Source organism: Triturus cristatus, chromosome 2_2, assembly GCF_964204655.1.
Source record: "Triturus cristatus chromosome 2_2, aTriCri1.1, whole genome shotgun sequence".
Lineage (NCBI taxonomy): Eukaryota > Metazoa > Chordata > Amphibia > Caudata > Salamandridae > Triturus > Triturus cristatus.
In genome coordinates this window covers 714,822,035-714,842,996 of record NC_140582.1, presented here as the reverse complement: position 1 = coordinate 714,842,996, position 20,962 = coordinate 714,822,035, and the positions used below count along the sequence as shown (strand labels likewise).

Below are 20,962 nucleotides of genomic sequence, written 5' to 3'. Positions count from 1 at the left end.
TACTCCACCTACTTAATAATTACCCGAGAGTGCCATTTCCTGTGGATAATACTGCTGTTGTAAATCAAATCCTGAACATTTTTGGATGCAATTGAGAAAATTGTTAGGTGGAAGGTTACGAGTAGCATACCTGTTGGTTTTTGTTTGGGTGATGAGGACTGGTGTTTTTTGCCTACTGAAATGCGTTATAATCAGGGCCACTGGAATTATGAGATTATGCAACCGCAGGGATTTTCGCATAGTTATAGATTTGCTGCATTTACCACATAATCCATCTTCTGCCGCATAATCTGCAGACTTTTACCCCCAAAAATGTACTTTCTAGCTCGAGCGGTTCAAAAGTTACTAAAAATATGACAAAATGTGTTGCCGTGCAGTGAAAGGACTTTTGAAAATTTGGACAGGTCACGTTTCTGTTCCTTATTGATATATTTGAGTGTTACAGTATTGCTAATGTAATGCAACCAAGGCCCATATAGTGTTACCAAGTTTAAAAATGATGAAATAATGTAGTAATACTATTACAAAATGTGTCGCATCATGCTGTATAATTTGCCTTTTCTTCCCACATAATTTACTCAACGCTGCCACATATTTGGCCCTCTCCTGCCGCATAATTCCAGTGGCCCTGATTATAATTATTATTTTCATTGTCACGAAAAGAACCATATAAAAAGGGTGATGATAGATTTTAATCATAGTACAAACCATTCATTTGTGGTGTGATATGAATTCTAGGAATTTTAGTGAGTTCTAAGGAGACTTCAACCTGGAGGAAAAAGCAGATCCTCTTCAGATATCTGGTGAACCATCTTTGCGTTTTCCCGCATAATGTTTCTCGTGGAAGTATGATTATAGAGCGCCAGAATGCAAAATGAGGACACATTTTCTGTAAATGTACAAATGTTTCCCTTATCCATGTGATGGAAAAACCGTCTGACATGCTGAGCGAAACCTGTACAGCAGCAGCCTATCACTTGAATCCCTGCTGTATTGACACCCTAGAGATCTAAGGAACAACCTGGATGTTAATAAACTAGTTTACATTCATGACAAAAGCGAGTCACCGTTGAATGCCATGCTACTGGAACAGGAGCTATGAAACGAAATGCTTTCTATGGTGGAGGGGCTGCAGTAATAAAACAAAATGTGGGGCTTAATTTTGAGAAAGAAACTATAATTTGTGCGTTTACAGCTAAAATTAGAACACATTTTGTAGAAATTCTCAAATATCTTCCTTATCCAAGTGAGAAAATAAAATTCTGGCATACTTCGTAAAATCTGCACTTAACATCATTAACAGTGTATCAGTTGATTGCTCAGCCCATTAGTAGCTTCACTCCAGAGTTCTAATGAACTACAGTGGTAACATTCCATATTCTTGGCAAAAGGCCGACGGAGGCACGCCTAAACACTATTTTGCTGTAAAAGAAGCTGTTGGTTTTAAATACTTTTCTAAGGAGCAGGCTGAAGTAAATAATCAGTGAAAAACTGCAAAAATACAACTGCTATTCAAGCATTAGATAGACCGACGGCTTCACTTAACACATCCAGTTATCAACAGATGGCAGTTGCCCCAGGGCTCCACAGTTCCAGTTGGTGCCATTCACAACTCCATTTTTGTTGGGACCATGGGGAGCCTGCGGGCTTCCCTGGCAAGAGCCGGCCCCTTTAATTGTTAGTGGGTACCCTGGTGTCCATCCAGGGCACCCACATCATTTTGTCATTGTGGTACCAGGGAAGAGCCCCATGGCCCCTGCCGCCACTCTGGCCAGAACCATACCGGATGTTGGCGGGAGCCGGCACTATTCCTTTGTTGTTGCTTGGGGATATGCACGCACTCTCCTATAAAAGAAACAGCAGTGTCTGCAATTGTGCTCCGGGGATGCGACCCCCGATCTTCAAAAAGGAGGGCCCCACACACACTGCCTGCCCCCACCCAAAAAAATACTGGCCCTGGGGGTGGCGTCCCAGGCCCCTCCAAAGCTTGGGGAGGGGGGCTGCTCATCCCCTCCTTTCTCACTGTTAAAATTCCGGCCCAAGGAATAGGGTCCTCGGGGTCTCAAGGAGGCTCGGCGAGGGGGCCGCACACCGCACTCCCCTTTATAAATGATTCTGCCTGGGTTGTGGGGTCCTCAGGGTCTAAAGAGGCTTAAGGAGAGTGGATATACTCCTCCCCCACCCTATTAAATAAATGTTGCCACTCTCCAAGCCATGGCCCACCTGGATGGGAGGGAGGGTTAAAACACGTGGGAGCTCATGCTTTTTTTAACATTAAAAAAAAAATCCTGTGGAACCAAGGATCTCTCTACAAATTTGGGGCAAAATGGTAAAGGGGCCAAGAACTAGCTTTCTGGCAAATGCGATGGAACTCTGTTCAGTCATTTTGGCTGTAGCTGTGTCTAATTTTCCTATGGAAAATTGAACTTGGAAAACGTGTTTTGGGACCCCTATTTTTTCTCTGCCCCGCTTGACGGATGACCCCGAAACGTTCCAGGAACGAGCTGAGGTGAAAGGTTTTGTGAAGATTTGACAAACGGCCCCAAACTTATAAGCAAACCAAACAATGCTTTTCCTATTGAAACGTGGTGCTAGCTATAACTACCCAGTGGCAGTTACCACTGAGCAAAGTATATATTTATTTATTTAAGATCGGAAAACTTAATGAGAGAAAGCCAAAATCAAGCATCCTCTTTCCTCATCTGTTTCCTCGGACTATTCATCCTTTCTGTTGTAATGCTGCTTTCATTTTAAAACTGTTGTATTTTGGTAGTGTTAGACCTGGGCTCTTCTAGCGTGTTTGTCCTGTCTTTTCGCTTTCTAGCCTCCTGTTTTTATGGTATGTTGGACTTCGTTTTGCTGCTTTAGTGCCTCTGCGCTCCTTCTCACTGCTGTTCAGTGTTAAAGTGCAAGTGCTCCTACTGTAAATTATTTATGGATTGGTGTTTCCATTTTTGGCTTATTTGATTTACTACTAAGACCCTAGTGTAGAGCACTGTGTGTTCCCAGAAACTGTAAATCAAATGCTGCTAGTGGGCCTGCAGCACTGATTGTGCCACCCACACAAGCAGCCTTTCAAAGGTGTCTCAGACCTGCCACTGCAATGTCTGCATGCGTTTTTACTGCCATTTCGACCTGGCAAGTGCCCACTTGCCAGGCCCTATCCTTCCCTTTTCTTACTTGTAAGGCACACCTCAGGAAGGCCCAAGATACCCCCACGGGCAGGATGCAGTGTATGTGAAATGTAGAACATGTCCTGGTGTGTGTGACAATTCCAGATAGTGGGTAAACATTTTTTACCCCGAAACTTGCTCTAGGGGTCAGAGGACATTGGATTTAAAATCCAACACCTTCCCTACTGTTGCACAGACTGGAGTTGGAATAGTAAATTATATAATTCCAACATCCAGCGTGCCCCCCCCCCCCCCCTCCCTGTAGAGCAAGTCGTTGTTCTGACTTGCGGAGTAATGGCATGCAATGTTACAACGCAGTCGTTGTAATGACCGCACTGTAATGGCATGCGTAAAAAAAGCATGCGGGAAAACAGGGCATATTCATGATAGTGAAATGCTGCCAATTTCATTTTTAGGTCGAGTATTCGAAACCTAACGTAATTTCTTATGTTGGGTTAAAGCCATCCCCCAGCTTTTGATTTGTTTGTGTTAGTGTCCTTCAAAAATCCTTGCTTGCCATTGGTCAGTCCTGCCTCTTTGTCCCTCCTTTCTCTCTTCCATTCCTCCCATGCATCAGGGACTAAGTACTGTCTCATCACACTGCAGTTCTTGGTCTGTTCTCTGGGGGACTACTTTTTTTCTTTGTTTCCTGCTCCGTTTCTGTTTGCCTGTGTGTAGTTTCGGCACCATAGCTGATTACATTTAAATATCGTTTTCCTCCCTTCCACCTCCTCCTAATTACACAATTGTATTGGGGTACATCTTTCGCCATGCCTCCTTCTCCGTTGGTTATATTTATTAGGCTTTTAGCAATTTTCGATGTCAACCGTAATTTGGGCTTCTTTTAAAGTAGGATGTTAGTTGATTTTGGGCTTTGTTTTAAAGAGGATTGAGCTTGTTTGAGTAAGTTTTCTCTCTGTTCTTTCCTCCAGTGTACTTTGAACAAGGCCTCGGTTTCAGTATGGAGACATGGTGGTAGGGCCTGCTCTTTGGAACTAGTTTTAAAGTGGCCTTTCGCACATCTTTCGAATTCTGCGGATTCATCTTCCTCTGCGCGTCCCCGCATCTGCTGTCATGCTTTGGCTCCATAATATAACACTCCACAGTTATCTTTAAATAAAAATAATAAATAAAAAATTGCCACGGATTTGGTGATCACAGGATGGGGGGAAACGAGAGGCGAAGGACAAATTGAAAAGCCAACATTGCAGACCCATGTTGTTCACGTGCCTTACTTCATCGACATCCCCGGCGGCGGAAGCATTCATGGACCGTGTCCCATTGTGCACGGGGAGGAAGGTAACTGGTGGGGTCAGGGGTGGGCGAACCTCTGGAAGCACGTAGTCCATAAATGGGTCGCCGAAGACGCTGAGAGTGGGTAGCCAATTGGGAGGCCGGAGGCCAAGGGCATTTTGCACGAGAGCCTGGTGGGCGTCTTCATGCCTAGCTCACGCTGAATGTGACGTCCAGGTACCAGAATAGGAATATTTTAATGCTAAGGACTGAAATATGTCTGGAGGAGGTGAGAAATGGTTAAGTGTGGGTGCTCGATAAACCTGTAAGAAATGTCAGCCGCTTGGCCTCTGCAGAGACAGGTGTGATCTTGAGACCACTGGTTCTGATCTCAGCAGTGTAGACTCATCCTTTCATTTTTTTGCCCGATAAAATGAGCACCATTAATCAGGTACTTATAACTTCTATCATTTAATTGGCAATGGATAATTGAATTTGTAAAGTTTGGCAGATAAGTGGTCCGTATTATTCTTATGTTGGTGTTCAGGGTGTGTCTGTATATGTGTGTGTGTGTATATAAATTTTGTTTTGCTCAGTCCTGTGTGGAGAGTTATAGAGGGTCCAAGTCCAGCGGTACGATCTAAGATCCTTTACAAGAGGGGGAGCTACCACCTGGGTTCCTGTTGTGTGGTTCTCTTTTAGGTGGGTTTTATGGTCCTTTCTGGGTTGCAGAAACATGTGAGCCATAACGGAGAAGCCTGCCTTCTGGTCTTTTCCTTGCATTTCTTAATCTCCGGTATGTTGCTGCCCTCGCTTTTGCTTTGGTGCTGACTGCCTGAATGTGTTATTTTCGCTGACGGCTTTGAGGGGAATCATTTCTCATGGTCTTGTAGGTGAAACAGTTGGTCTTAACAGTGATGGGGGTTTGTGGCCTGAGCCTGTGTATTTCCTTCAGCGTCGGTACCTGCACTTTAAAGGGACAACCTTTTACTCTTTAGCTGGTAAAGGTATACAGGAAACACATGCAGTAAGCTTCAGCCATTCGGAATCAATGGGACATGCAGCCCTGGCTTTACCTAGATTTAAAACTGACTGAATTGGGTACGTTTGGCCTGTCTCCACTGCGCACAGTGCAATGTAAAGGTGGGCTCCCCGCACAGGTATTTAATTTATTAGGTCTGCCGCTTCCTTCCCTACTACGTCAGGCCCAGAAGTGACGGTGATGTGATGAGCAGAGCAGAGAAGTGCGCCCACTGGTGGGAGTATCAGGCCAGCTCTACGAGGGAGTCTGCCATAGTGGAGAACTGCTGACACAGTGGCACAGCAATATGCAACCCTGGCATATCAAGCAGTGCCTGTGGCACATTAACTGCCAACTTTTTGCGCGGCTTTAAGCTGCTCCACAATCATTTTTCGATGTACTACTCACATAGAACACCTGCCCTGGTATTTAGCATATGGATTAGTTACTTACCTGTAATCCTAGTTCTCTTCCAGGAGTATCCTCATCAAAGTCATAAGCATTAGAATATTCCCGCCCATGCGCGGGACCCCGCAAACACTATATTATATGTGCCCCACATATATATCCATATATATATATCTATATATATATAAAAACAAGCAACTGCAGCCTACTAAACACCAGAGCTGAATCATGCCATAAGGATTCTCTACCATACATGAAAAACATGCATTAGAAACAGGAGAAAACAATAGCAAAACTTGTTTTAGAAACTGTTTTAATGCTCAGCACACAGTAGAAATCCTCATAAATCACTGAAAGCATAGGAAGCTCCCAGGCTGCATTGCAAACACCCAGTCTAAAAAGACTGAAAAGCTAACCTGTAGCTGCATAGCAATAAACTGACACCGTGCCTTTAAGGCACACCTGACCCCCAACTTCCCATCATGCCTCAGGGGTGACAGTTAGGTCAGTTGTTCTTTGTGGAGACTGAAAAAGCCATGGTTCAAAGAGTTAACAACATCTTCCAAAGATAACTATCCTTTGCCCGGGGAGGCGGGAGGGTTGCTTATGACTTTGATGAGGATACCCCTGGAAGAGAACTAGGATTACAGGTAAGTAACTAATCCTTCTCTTCCAGGGGATCCTCATCAATAGTCATAAGCATTAGAATAGAATAGCGAGCCTCACCTCATCTCCCTGAGGGCAAAGGAAAAAAAAAAAACAGAAACCTGATCAGTAGGCTTAGAAAGAAAAAACTAAGCTACCCAAATAGATTCCTCAAGGATGCTTGGCCTACTTGAGCATCAGCCCTGGAATCAGATTCTAGGCAGTAGTGCCTAGTAAAGGTATGAACCGATTTCCAGGTTGCCGCCTTGCAGATCTCTGACATCGGGACGTCATGCAGGAAGGCAACAGTGGCCGCTTTCCCTCTAGTGGAATGCACCTTAGGAGGCAACGGCAAGGGCCTTTTCGCCAGTTGGTAAGCTAAGGTAATGCAGGACACAATCCATCTGGAGATGGATCTCTTAGCGGCTGGGAAGCCTGTTCTCATGGCGCCATAATTGACAAATAACTGATCTGTCTTCCTGATGCCCTTGGTACTTTCTAAGTAGAACTTAAGTACCCTCTTGAGGTCCAAGGAATGAAGCGACCGCTCAGCCGGGGTCGCTGGATTCGGAAAAAAAGAAGGAAGGGAAATGGACTGATTAATATGAAAATCAGACACTACCTCAGGGAGAAAAGATGGATGTGCCCTTAAGACCACTTTGTTATGGTGAAAAACAGTGTAAGGCTCCTTGGTACAGAGAGCCTGGATCTCGCTTACTCTGCGTGCCGATGTAATGGCTACCAGAAAAGCGGCCTTCCAAGACAAATGTTGCAAGGAAGCTCTATGGATTGGCTCAAAGGGCGGGCCCATCAATTTTGATAACACCAAGTTCAACTCCCACGGAGGAGAAGGTTTTCGAACATGGGGATACACCTTCTTCAACCCCTGTAAGAAGTCCTTGACCACCTGCATTTGGAAAAAGGAGGGCTGACTAGGAGATCTCCTGTACGCTGTAATGGCAGATAAATGGACCCTGATAGAAGCATACTTTAAACCTGCTCTTGCTAAGCACAGAAGGTAAGGGAGAATGACATCCTCCTGCCCCTTCGTAGGATCAAGGTGATGTTCTCTACACCAAAGAAAAAACCTCTTCCACTTGAACGCATACGACGCTCTTGTGGAGGGCCTTTTTGCTTCCTTCAAAATATGCATACAATCAGGAGGCAGATTCAAATGTCCGTACTGCAGGACCCATGCTGCCAAGTTCAGTGAGGGAAGGTTGGGATGCAGAATCCTCCCGCCCATCTTGGTCAGCAGGTCCGGCCTGCAAGGCAGTCTCCTGTGTGGAAGTACCGACAGATGAAGAAGGTCCGGGTACCACCACTGCCGTGGCCAGTCTGGAGCAATCAGAAGCATCGTCATGCTGGATCTGAGCAGCTTGGAAACCACCTTGGGGATCAGGGGCAGAGGAGGAAAGGCGTAAGCATATGTCCCTGACCAGTCCATCAAAAGCGCATCCCCCCTTGTCCCTGGAAGGTGGAATCTGGACGCGAAGGCGTGGCATTTTGTGTTTTCGTCGTCTGCGAAGAGATCTATCTCCGGACGACCCCAACGATGGAAAAGGTCCGCCACCACCTCGTCGTGCAGCACCCAGTCTGGCTGATCTTCGAAGTGCCTGCTGAGTGCGTCTGCCTTGATATTGAGCTCTCCTGTAAGGTGCACTGCCACTACCGAGAGGTTCCGGGCGAGAAGCCAGTGCCAGATCGCCTGAGACTCCAGGGAGAGAGGACGTGACCGAGTTCCGCCCTGTTTGTTCAGGTAGAACATGGTCGTCGTGTTGTCGGTTTGGACCAGGACCGAATCGGACTCGATTGCCGGTAGGAAAGCTTTCAGAGCAAGGTGGACTGCTCGGAGCTCCAGCATATTGATGTGGTAGGTCTGTTCCTTCGCCAACCACCGCCCTTGTATCTGAAGGCACCCCATGTGTGCCCCCCAGCCTTGCAGAGACGCGTCTGTCACCACCGATTGCACTGGAAGTGGCTGGTGAAAAGGGACTCCCACCATCAGATTCCGCTGCTGAGTCCACCATGTGAGGGAGGATCTCGCCGCCTGGGAGAGACATATCTGATCTTCCCAGCGACCTGTTGACTGATCCCACTGGTCCTCCAAAGTTTGTTGCAAAGGCCGCATCCTCAGCCGTGCGTTGGGGATAAGAAAGATGCAGGACGTCATGGATCCCAGCAGGGATGCCACCTGTCGGACTGACGGGTTCTGTACCTGGAGCAGGAGTCCGCACTTCCGTTTTATTAAGGACAGTCTCTCCTCCGAAGGATTTTTTTTTTTGTAACATATTTTTATTGACATTTTCAGATTTTATATACTGTACATTATACAGATCTATCAAGTAATTATGCCATATAGCACAGTATGCGGTATCACACATCATCTGCATAGATTGATGGAGAGTTGGCGATAAAAAGAAACAATCAAATACAAAACGATGTGTATACCCTATGGGCTCTGATAAAGAATATGTCACTTGAACTGGGGTGTAACACGGGTACAAACTAACTAGGGGATGGACATGGAAGCTCACGGCCGGACCTCGCAAACAAATGCTAGAGCTGTCGTGTGGGTGTGGCGCCCCAATGAATCGCGATTGAACCTCTTCTTATGTTCAACCGGCAACTGTGATAGTATGCACTATAATGCTGCTTTGTATGTGATCATGTCCCGGTATATTAAGGGGCTGGACGGTCAGGGTTTGAGACTGCGCTTGCAGGGTCGGTAGTGTAGGTGTGTCGTCTTTAGGGTCTTCGCCAGAGGGTTAACTGCTTGAAGCGATATAATAACATAGCCCATTCCATGGATATAGGGTTCTTGCGGATCCCTCTCACCTCCTCCTCCCGTTTTTTTTTTTTTAAACAAACAAGATCTTTATTAGTATCGCGGGCCATACAACTCATCCACTGCCTACATCCCGTCGACCTCCTCCTCCCGTAATGCCTCCTCCTCCGCTGCCGCCCATTGTGTGTAGCTCCCACCCAAGCCGCCAGTGGGGGACCGGTGGGGGAACGCCAGTGCATAGCGATGCTTCGTTTGGCCAATAACACCGCGAGGGAAAGGAAGCGAGTCTGTACCTTGTGCTGCTTGCGTGTGCGGAAGATACCCAGGTCTCTCCTCTGAAGGATACGCTCTTCCCACGCTTGTGTCCAGAACAGAGCCAAGGTAGTGAATGGTTTGGGTGGGCTGCTGCACTGACTTCTCCATGTTGACATGAAGGCCGAGATCGTGCAACTGTTGCAGACAGATCTAGAAGTCTTGCCTCACCCGCTGCTGGGATGGACCTTTCAGCAGCCAGTCATCTAAGTATGGGTAGACGAAGAGACCTTTTCTGTGCAGACAGGCTGCCACCACTGCCATGCATTTGGTGAAGACTCGCGGAGCCGACTTGAGTCCAAAGGGCAGGACCTTGTATTGGTAAAACCAAAGGAAATGATGGACGGAGTGTTGAACATTGCAAGCACTCGCCCCCAGTCAACTGATCTGGGTTTAATCCATCACCGTTCTTTAGCCCACTCTGCCACCCCAGTTCAGACATGGCCATATGCAAATCAGTCTGACCCTGTGCCTCATGGGAACAGTCCAGCCCGAACTGCCAAGCCATGTCTTTCCTGGACCGGAAACAAGCTTCCTAGGACCGGTTTCTGGCATTTCAGCCGTCTTCAGCCAGGCTTGCTTGAATCCAGTGGCAAAGTGAGCAAGGGACTCACATCTGAGCATACCCTGCCAACCTATGGCGAACAAAGCAAAACCAAAGGAAATGATGGACGGAGTGTTGAACATTGCAAGCACTCACCCCCCAGTCAACTGATCTGGGTTTAATCCATCACCGTTCTTTAGCCCACTCTGCCACCCCAGTTCAGACATGGCCATATGCAAATCAGTCTGACCCTGTGCCTCATGGGAACAGTCCAGCCCGAACTGCCAAGCCATGTCTTTCCTGGACCGGAAACAAGCTTCCTAGGACCGGTTTCTGGCATTTCAGCCGTCTTCAGCCAGGCTTGCTTGAATCCAGTGGCAAAGTGAGCAAGGGACTCACGTCTGAGCATACCCTGCCAACTTATGGCGAACAAAGCAAAATCAAAGGAAATGATGGACGGAGTGTTGATCATTGCAAGCACTCACCCCCAGTCAACTGATCTGGGTTTAATCCATCACCGTTCTTTAGCCCACTCTGCCACCCCAGTTCAGACATGGCCATGTGCAAATCAGTCTGACCCTGTGCCTCATGGGAACAGTCCAGCCCGAACTGCCAAGCCATGTCTTTCCTGGACCGGAAACAAGCTTCCTAGGACCGGTTTCTGGCATTTCAGCCGTCTTCAGCCAGGCTTGCTTGAATACAGTGGCAAAGTGAGCAAGGGACTCACGTCTGAGCATACCCTGCCAACTTATGGCGAACAAAGCAAAACCAAAGGAAATGATGGACGGAGTGTTGAACATTGCAAGCACTCACCCCCAGTCAACTGATCTGGGTTTAATCCATCACCGTTCTTTAGCCCACTCTGCCACCCCAGTTCAGACATGGCCCACCACAAACCGCAGGTACTTGCGATGATGCTTTGCAATGGAAATGTGGAAGTACACATCTTGGAGGTCCACCGAACACATCCAATCCCCTACTTGTAGATGTGGACATATTTGATGAAGTGCCAACATGCGAAACTTCTCCTTGATGATGACCTTGTTCAGAAGACGAAGGTCCAGGATCGGCCGAAATTTGTGCTCCTGATCTTTTTTGGGGACCAGAAAGTACCGCGAGTACACTCCCTTTCCAATTTGAGAAGGTGGAACCTTTTCGATAGCCTGCTCTTGAAGAAGGGCCCTCACCTCCTTCCGAAGCAGCTGCAACTGGTGAGGACGGGACTGTTTTGGTGGTAAGTCCTTTGGAAGCGCACGGAAACGAAGCGCATATCCATTGTGCAGTATATTCAGCACCCAGCGATCTTTTGTGATGCTGTCCCACTCTGCCAGATGTTGTGAAGCACTTCCTCCCACTGGAGTGGGCAACGGCGGCAGAGGAAGCCACTGCTCATGACTTCCCTCCTCTCGCCGTGGTAGAGGACTGCTGCTGGTGACCCCTCTACCTCTGTTGGACTTTCCTCCCCGATATTGCGACTTTCCTTGGGCCTTATTCTGGGACCACTGAGGGGTTTGAACCCTCTGTTGAGGCCCCTTGCGCTGGTTGGGTCTGTAGCGGCGTCTGAACTCTTTCTTTTTCTCCAATCCAACCGCCTTGAGGGTGTCCAACTCGGTCTTCATGCGACCCATCTCTTCGTCCGCATGCGTGCCGAAGAGTGAAGAGCCAGAGAATGGAAGGTTGAAGATTCTCTGCTGCGCATCAGGTTTCAGCCCTGTTAGTCTCAACCAGGACAACCTCCTGGAGCATACTCCATGCGCGTAAGAATGCGCTGCTAGCACCGCTCCATCCGCCGCAGTGCTAATCAACTGATTCGCCACCAGGGATCCCTCAGTGACTTTTTCCTCGAAATCCTTCTGGTCTTCCTTTGGGAGCTTGGATCTGAACCGCTCCAAAGAGTCCCAGAGAGCTCTGTCATAACGGCCGAGCAGCGCAGCCGCGCTGGAGACCTTAAGGGAGGCAGCCGCCGACGTGCAGGCTTTGCGACCCCACGAGTCCTGAGCTCTGCTCTCTTTATCTGGTGGGACAGAAGAAGATGACAATACAGCGTGAGTCTTCCTTGCCGCTGCTACTATGACTGAGTCTGCAGGAGGGTCCATCTTAACAAAGACCGGGTCAGAGGTAGCCGGCTTATATTTCTTAAGGATGCGAGCCGGCACCGCCTTGATGGTTGCTGGGGTTAAGAAGGTGTCCATGACAGGTTCCAGGATCCCAGGCACCAATGGAAGCAGCGGCCGAGACGCAGTCTTCTGATGCAAAGTCTCGAAAATCACCGATGTCGTGACTTGCGTGACTGACATCTCAATGTTGAGCTTCTGAGCCCCTCTCTGCAGAACCTCATGGTAGGTGTTGATATCGGCTATGGGAGAGACCCTGGACACTGGGCTGTCCGATAGCGTGGGGCAGTAATCTCTCTTTGAGGATCGGGTGGAGGAAGTCGAGGAAGTAGATGGTGTTCTTCTACCTCGTCGAAGATCACGGGCCCGTGATCTGACTGCACAATCTTCTCGCCTGGGGGAGCGTGATCTATGGCGCTGTGTCTCAGGTGACTTCTCGCGTGCTTGCCTGGGAGGACTCACTCTGTCCACTTCGTCCACCAATCTTTGAAGCAGGGATCTATGCGCCAGACTGGCATACTCTTGCATCCTTCTTGTGGCCCCTGAGTCCTGCCAGTGACGTACGGGCAGAAGCCATCTGGGTGACAGTGGAACCGCAGCAGTGGTCTCGTGTTGCCTTGAAGGAGACCTGCGGACATGGCTAGCCACTTCCCTCCGTGTAGCTGACCTTGGAGAAGCCCTGGATGAGTGAGAGGACGAATGGCGCGAAGCCGACTCCGTCACTAGGACCACCGATCCGTCCCCAGACCTCACGAGGCCTGTTTCGACGTTGAGCGTGCTCTGGACGTCGATCTGGGTTTCTGCCTTCATGCTTGGCGGGCCTCCCGTGTGCTCGACGTCTAACGCCGTATCGACGGCGACCTGTGCCGAGAGGAATGATGCCTCGACGTCGAACGGCGATGTGAAGCCGACGACGGAGGGACTCTCTCACACGACGCCGAACGTCGTCTAGACGACGGTGGAGCTGCGACCAATCTCGACATCGACGGTCTGCGCGACGACATCTGAGGGGTATTTCTCGCCCTCGACGCCGAACGCCGTCGAGACGACGACGGAGACCTCATCCTCGACGCCGATCGTCGCCTGGTTGACGACGGCGGAGGAGTCTTCGCTCTCTACGTCGATCGCTGGTGGAACTGCGACGACAGAAGTGAGCCTGCCCTCGACGACTGAGGGGTGACACTCCTCGACGCCGATCGACGTCGAGTCGCCGTAGGGTCTCTGCTCCTCGACGCCGATCGTCGCCGGGTTGACGACGGCGGAGGGTCTCTGCTCCTCGACGCCGATCGTCGCCGGGTTGACGACGACGGAGGGTCTTGTCTCTCGACGCCGATCGTCGCCGGGTTGACGACGGCGGAGGGTTCTTGTCTCTCGATGCCGATCGTCGCCGGGTTGACAACGGCGGACGAGTCTTTGACGTCGACGACGTACCTTTTCTCGACGGCGAGCCCGCTGTCGAAGGTCTTTTCTTGGAAATATGACCCACCTGAAGATCTTTTGTCAGCGCCGAGCCCGATGCTGAAGCAGAAGGACGCGAGGACTTGCTTCTAGAAGGCGTTCTAGACCTCTTGGAGCTCTTCTTCACTGGAGATCTTCCTCTAGATGGTTTACCTGCCAGGCCATACAGGCGAATCCTTTCCCTGTCCTTCAAAGTTCTTCTGGACAGGTTCTGGCAGTGAGGGCAGGTCGTAGGATCATGGTCCTCCGGTAGACAAAGGATACAGACCCTATGAGAATCAGTCTTGGCCTTCTTTTTGCCACAAGAAGGGCAAGGGTCAAAAAGAGATGGCATTTTAAGATATTAAAAAATGCCCAAACCTGTCAAAAAAGACAGCCTCTTACTTTAACTGATGTAAAACGTCGAAGTAAGGAATAAAAGTTGTGAAAAGTGAAAATATTTTCTGACAAAAATCAGAAAAGAGTGGAGCTGTGTTGCCAGGATCCTTCCTGAAGGAGCCGGAAAGAACAACTGACCTAACTGTCACCCCTGAGGCATGATGGGAAGTTGGGGGTCAGGTGTGCCTTAAAGGCACGGTGTCAGTTTATTGCTATGCAGCTACAAGTTAGCTTTTCAGTCTTTTTAGACTGGGTGTTTGGAATGAAGCCTGGGAGCTTCCTATGCTTTCAGTGATTTATGAGGATTTCTACTGTGTGCTGAGCATTAAAACAGTTTCTAAAACAAGTTTTGCTATTGTTTTCTCCTGTTTCTAATGCATGTTTTTCATGTATGGTGGAGAATCCTTATGGCATGATTCAGCTCTGGTGTTTAGTAGGCTGCAGTTGCTTGTTTTTATATATATATATATAGATATATATATATGGATATATATGTGGGGCACATATAATATAGTGTTTCCGGGGTCCCGCGCATGGGCGGGAATATTCTAATGCTTATGACTTTGATGAGGATCCCCTGGAAGAGAATGTGCGTGTATTTAGCTCTGTGTCACTATTTAGCTGCTTCCCTGGCTTATTTTGCATGACCCTAGCATTCTGACATCACTTGTCTAGGTATATTAAGTGGAACCCTAGTGCATTGAGCAATATATCTGCAAAATTGACGACCACCTTGTTTATATTATGGCAGCAACCTGGCTCCTTAGCTGGCACTCTGGCACATTAGCAGCACCCCTGGTGCATTGCCTTGGCTTGCCATGCTGTACCTTCCCGCCAGCATCCCGATAGCTTTTCTGGCAGTTCTGTGGTTTTATTACCAGGACTTGGTGTTATTTGTGCAGTGGTCTCTTGCACAGCAGGTGCATGGTGATGTTTTAATTCGCACCATGATTAATGCTGGCAGTGCCTTGGCATCGGAATAATGAAATGTTGATGTTTCATTTTCCTACACTGGGCGTATTCAGCAGCAGAGGAACGGTGATAGCCACCAGTTCTCCTGACACTGTATTTAAACAGACCTGTTCTGCTTCCATCCGCTGCTTCCAATTCACATTTATAGGGACGCAAATCAATATTTCCCGTTGTGCGTTAGTAATGCTCTTGTGTGCTTTCAGGCTTCTTATTGGCAAATGCGCAATGAAATAAAGAGCTTGGCCCCATTTAAATGTTGCTTTGCCAAGAGACCTGGTACCCCTGAGAGTTATAGAGTGCTTTTACACATTTACTTGTAGTTTTCGTAATAGATACCAGCCAGGATTATCACAGTGCTTTATCACTCTTCGAATTATAGAGCTGTTTTTAGGTCGAGCCTAGCAGTGCTCATTTATATGAGTTTGAGCTATTGGCATTTATGTTTTTTAAAACATAAATAAAAGGCATTGTCATTTACAATGATAATAGCTTGAACTCTCGCAAATGCGAGACGTATTGCATTGCAAATACTTGTTAACTATTGACAGGCTCTCTGTCCCATAGGCTAACATGGGAGTTGCTTTGTAACCTCTTACAAGACTACCTTTCCATTGGGACAAGATACGGAAATAGAGTTTAGTATGCCTGAACTCGAGATTAAAAAATACTTCTTTTATAAAAGATGATTTTTATATTATGTGTTTGAAAGAAGTGGGTATTTACTTGTCTAACCATTATGTTGGCTTCTGCTGGTATGTGTATTGGCTGTCTGGTTTTAGAGTGACAGAGACTGGGGATGTGCATTCACTGCAGACAACCACAAGGGGGGTTGAGGTGTGTGCTGCCTTTCCTGGGTGACTCATAGATGGGCTGAATAGTCCTTGTCTACATTTAGAGTGGTGGGAGGAGTTTTAACTAGCACCTGAATAGGCAGTGTCTCCTCTGCACAATGCTGTCTCCACCTCCTTTAGTCAAGCTGGGCCAGAGAGGGTAGAAGTGGTTTGGACTGGGCTCAGAGACCCTTGCCACAAAGAGCACAAAGAGTAAATGTGGATCTCCTGACGATGCAGGGAGTGGTGCCATGGGAAGTACTGGTGGCAAAAACTGGAGATTTCCTCTCAAAATTCAAGTACCTGCAGCTATTATCTTGGGTGGAGGCTAATAGACGGGAGATTGGTGGAGCGTGGGAATTCAAATCAAAATTACAGACTGAGAGCCCTAGAAGAAAGGAAGTCACTGATTGGTCTTGGACTTTGCTGCTCTCTGAAGATAAAAAGCTAAAACCGTCATATGAGATCTGGGAAGGAGCAATTCAGATGACGGAGCCGCAGAAAACTTGGCAATTTTCATTAAAATTACTTAACAAGGTGGTTAAACCAGCTAACCTGAAAAGAAACCACTTCTTCACAATCAACAGGCTGTACTGGACACCTCAGAAACTTGCAAAGTTTGCATTAGCTCCAACTCCAAGATGTTATAGATGCGTTACGCTAAGTGCTGACAATCTACATATGTTTTCTGAGTGCCCAAAATTACAGGCGAATTGGCATATTGCTGAGAAAGTAGTCAATGATATTTTTCAGGTCAATATAACAATGAGTCTAATGTTGATATTGATGTGGCTGAAGGTTCAGCCTACTCAGCTCCTCTCGGCGAATAGGAGGGATCTTCTTTTTTATATGATGTTCCTTGCCCGGAGAGAGATCTGCAAGAGATGGACAGACCCCACTCCACCATGGGGTTTTGACTTGCTCCAGGCGGTTAAAACTATCTGCAAAATGGACACTGGTGTCGAGGGCGGCCCTCGCAGTATGTTCTGGGACGATTATTTGAGATGGTGCGGAACAGTAAGAACTTAATGGAGACGTCCTATGATTACACCTGCGTGAAACCAGTAATCAGGCAACTGGATGGACTGGATCGCAGGGCTAGATGTTTAATTGCAATTAGCCTGAGGCGGAACAGGTCAGGTACCAAGCTTGACTTTCCAAACACTGGTGATATGGGGACAAATAAAAATATATATATTTAAAAAAAGAGTAAATGTGGTATAAATATTGGGGCCCTGACCCCAGGACTTTAGAACGCTTTTGGATCAAGGAACCTGCTAAGAAGAAGAGCTGGAGAAGCTGTGCGGAGGAACTACCAGTTGGCTGTGTGCTTTGCTGTGTTGGCCTGCATTTCCTGCTTCTGTCTTGGGCAGAGAAAGGACTGGACTGAACTTTCTGCAACTTCTATGTTTGAGTTTCTTCAAGGGTTTGAGGTACAGCTTAGCTTGCCCCATGTTCAAGTCTCAGGAACAGCAAAGACTTCAAGTTCATCTGCTATCAGCACTGGGAACTGTGTGTTTTGTGCTGCAACAGAAACAAAACGCAAACCGATGCAGTAAACTATGCCGCTGCCGGCTCAGTGTCCTGAAAACACCGCAGAAGACACTGCCACCCTGGTCTAACCAGCGCTGCCGCCACCGAGCCACTGCTTGCACCGTGACCTGTAGGTACCGCACTTTGCACCGCCTCGCTTCACACCCCGGCCCTGGTTTCCCCGACGCTGCACATCGACACCACTGCTTGCACCGTGGTTTGAGGGCACTGCGCGTAAATTATACGACGCACCACCCGGTCCCACACCGCATTCTTGGTCTACCGATGCCATCGACCCCGGTTTCTCAGCCGAGAACAGCACTTCAGCAACGACGATGCTGCTGTTTGCACCGTGACCTGCTTGCACCCCCCACCCCTTCGTACAACAAACAGCCCTGGTCTCACCAACACCGCTGGACGCCATCACCGAGCCGCTGCCTGAGGGCACCATACACCGCACTTCGCACCACAACTCCATCGCCCACTGCATTTATTGCATTTTTCTGTATTGCTTATATTAAGATTTCTGTAATAAATCTTTAAAACTTATTTCCCTTGATCTAGAATTCAATTATATGTATCATTTACTGTTTGATTTTTAGCCTGCTAATTTGGTGGGTTAATGTAACGTTGGTGGTGTCTATTGCCACAAGATAAACGGAAACGCAGAGATAAAATCTGGGGTGTACGGATCACTGGGGTTATAATGAAATTGGTCTAGGTTCAAATATGTCGTGCATTATCATGCCTACAGTGATGACAGGCATTTTGCGGTACCATTGGATTGACACTTGGCAAACTCACGTCTTGGGTGAGTCATGTAGGTTTGTTGGATAATTAAAACACAACATATTGCAAGGTTATTTTGTTACAGCAAACAGTCTTGTCATACCAATATATATACCAATGCATAACTAATTTTGACCTAATATTGTGCTGTTGAGTATGGGTGAGCAGAGTTTTATTTTTATTCATTTATTATTTTGGTTCTCAGTTTTTGAGTCCTCCCCGCCTTACTTTCAAGTACCTGGAGAACCACTAATTTGCTGATAAACTGGTTTAGCAAACTGGATTTGAATATGATTCGTAATCGATCACTGTTTGACTTAAGAAAGAGAAAACATTTTCTAACACCTTCTGGAATATGAGGAAGCTCTTACAAGATAGGAAATACATTTTGACGACTAAAAGAGTACAATGGTCAAGATTTGTAAGGGAAGATCAGGCGAAACTGGGGATTCATATGTTGCTGTGCTGAAGGTTTTGGCCGCCCCAAGTGAAAGTGAAAATTTCATTGAGCAACTTTGTGAACACTTAGTAGTGAGTTGCTGTGATAAACAAATTCAAGAGAATCCTTTGACGTATAAACAAACAAATAATGCTAGAGTCAGTAGAAGCTTCAAATAGTACAGACAATTAAAAAGTTGATGCAAAAATAGTAAACATAACTGTGACTGACAATTTGTGTGAGTACAATGTGCAGATAATGGTGCAAACAAGTATCAAATGAGAAGAAATCATGATGAATCCGAAACTAACACATGTGGATTGGAGAACTGTTAGAGGTGTGGATATCACTAATTGAAAGTTTTTTTAAACAGTTATAAAGGAAAGCATGAAGTGTGGATTTATTGGGAATTTTGCATGTGTGACGTTCAGGAAACAAAACATCCAAAGTGATTAGTGTGAGTGATGAAAACATTACAGGGGCTTATGGGAAACTTGGCTCTTAATGGCAGCTGTTCCGATTAAGTACATATGGCTGGTTAAAAAGAATGCAGGTATTATATTGAGGAAGTTACGGTCTGAAGACACAGCCATGAAGATGACCGATTGATTCAGGTCCACATATTAGTATTTTGCCAAGGAAAATGTTTGGAAAATATTGGTAAGGTAGGACGTTCACCAGCAACAAGTTCGAGGAGAATGTGAAGCCTGTTGAAAAATGATAAACAAATGCAGAGCCAACTACCTCAATGACCACCATCTCCTCACCAACACTCATTTCGGATTCAGGCCCAACCACAGAACAAAGACCTCCTTCATCACTGCCACGGAAAACATCCGGATGATCATGGTCCGAGGTGACACCGAGATCCTCATCATACTGGACTTTTCTGCAGCCTCCAACACCATCTCCCACACCATTCTAATCCAATGACCGCATGAAGCCCGCTTCATCCAAAGACCCACACTTTGCTGGATTTTCTCCTTCCTGACAGGCCTTAACAGTCTGTTAGCATGACCCCCTTCACCTCAGACGTTATCAACCTCATCTGCGGAGTTTCACAAGGGTCCTCACTCAGCCCCACTCTGTTTAACTCCTACATGACCGCACTTGTCAGCATCATCTTCGCCCATGGAATCAACATCCCCAGCTCATACTTTCCTCTGACAAAATGACTAACATCTGGACCAATTTCCCCACCTGCATGACCAAAGTGGCCAAACGGATGAAAACCAACTACCTGAAGCTCAACACAGACAAGACCACAGTAGTAATGTTGAAGCCCTTTGAGCCCTATGGGCGTTGAGCACCTGAGTCCAACCCTGGTAGTTAGCTCATCAAATTAACTCAAGCAGATGGCAAAGATAGATGTTGCGTAGGATGCTTACTCTGTTCATTTTTTTTTTTATCATACTGGAAACCAAACAAGGATCCAGACATCCAATTGTGTATTAACTATGCCATCAAACCTTCAGTATAGTGCTTAACTAAGTTCTTACCATTAAAATCCAGACAGTGCCCATTCTATAATGTTGGGAGTGCAATTATTCAATGCACGTTACAGAATAAATTCTGATACACCGCCCTAGCAGACATAGCATCAGTCCTAAATTTCCAAGTAGTACGTGGTGAAGGTTTGCAGAGAAGAGCAGGTTGCAGAGATGCATAATCTCCACAAACTGTAAGATGTTTATGAAAGCAGCAAAAGTTACTTTAGACCGAATGCAATTAGCCATTCTCCTCTCAGGGAGGCACTCAGTCGCCAATGCATTAAAAAGGAAATGCACAAATCTAACAATCTAACAAGACAGAGCTACCTTACCATAGGCAGCCACATGCACAAAGGTGCAATGCCGAATTACAATCAGATATGCACCACAATTGGTCAGCAACACCAGTGTGCACCAGTATAAGATTAACACTGAGGGGCAATCTCAGCCTCTCTCTCTAGCTTCCTCTTTCTATCTGTTGTCCTCATTCGATTCCATATATTTCTGCATGGCACCAACCATGGCCGAGTTGTTTAACAAAGTCTGCAGGAATGTATCCAGGACAATCTCTAATAGATAAGTGTACTTCTTTGTATGCCGGACAACACACAAATAAAATATTATTTCACAAGCCCTTTATTCCGTCAGGCATTTCCCCGGTGGACTGGAGCCCTGGGGGGCGAGTTTTGAAATCCCAGATATGCTCCTGGTGCCTGTCACTTTCCCCCGCGGCCCGAAGGTAATTGCTGCGGGCACAGGATGAGAGGAAGGGGGAGAGGGGGATGGGATGGTGGGAGGGGTGGAGGGGGGGAGGTGGGAGGGTGGGAGGGTGGGA

General features: G+C 47.2%; 1 protein-coding gene across 1 annotated transcript in view; it reads right to left on the bottom strand.

The window, feature by feature from the left end:
- SNX25 (sorting nexin 25) overlaps positions 1 to 20,962 on the bottom strand; it is an 880,463-nt gene that overhangs the window by 196,149 nt on the left and 663,352 nt on the right. The gene's annotated exons all lie outside the window — the stretch shown is intronic.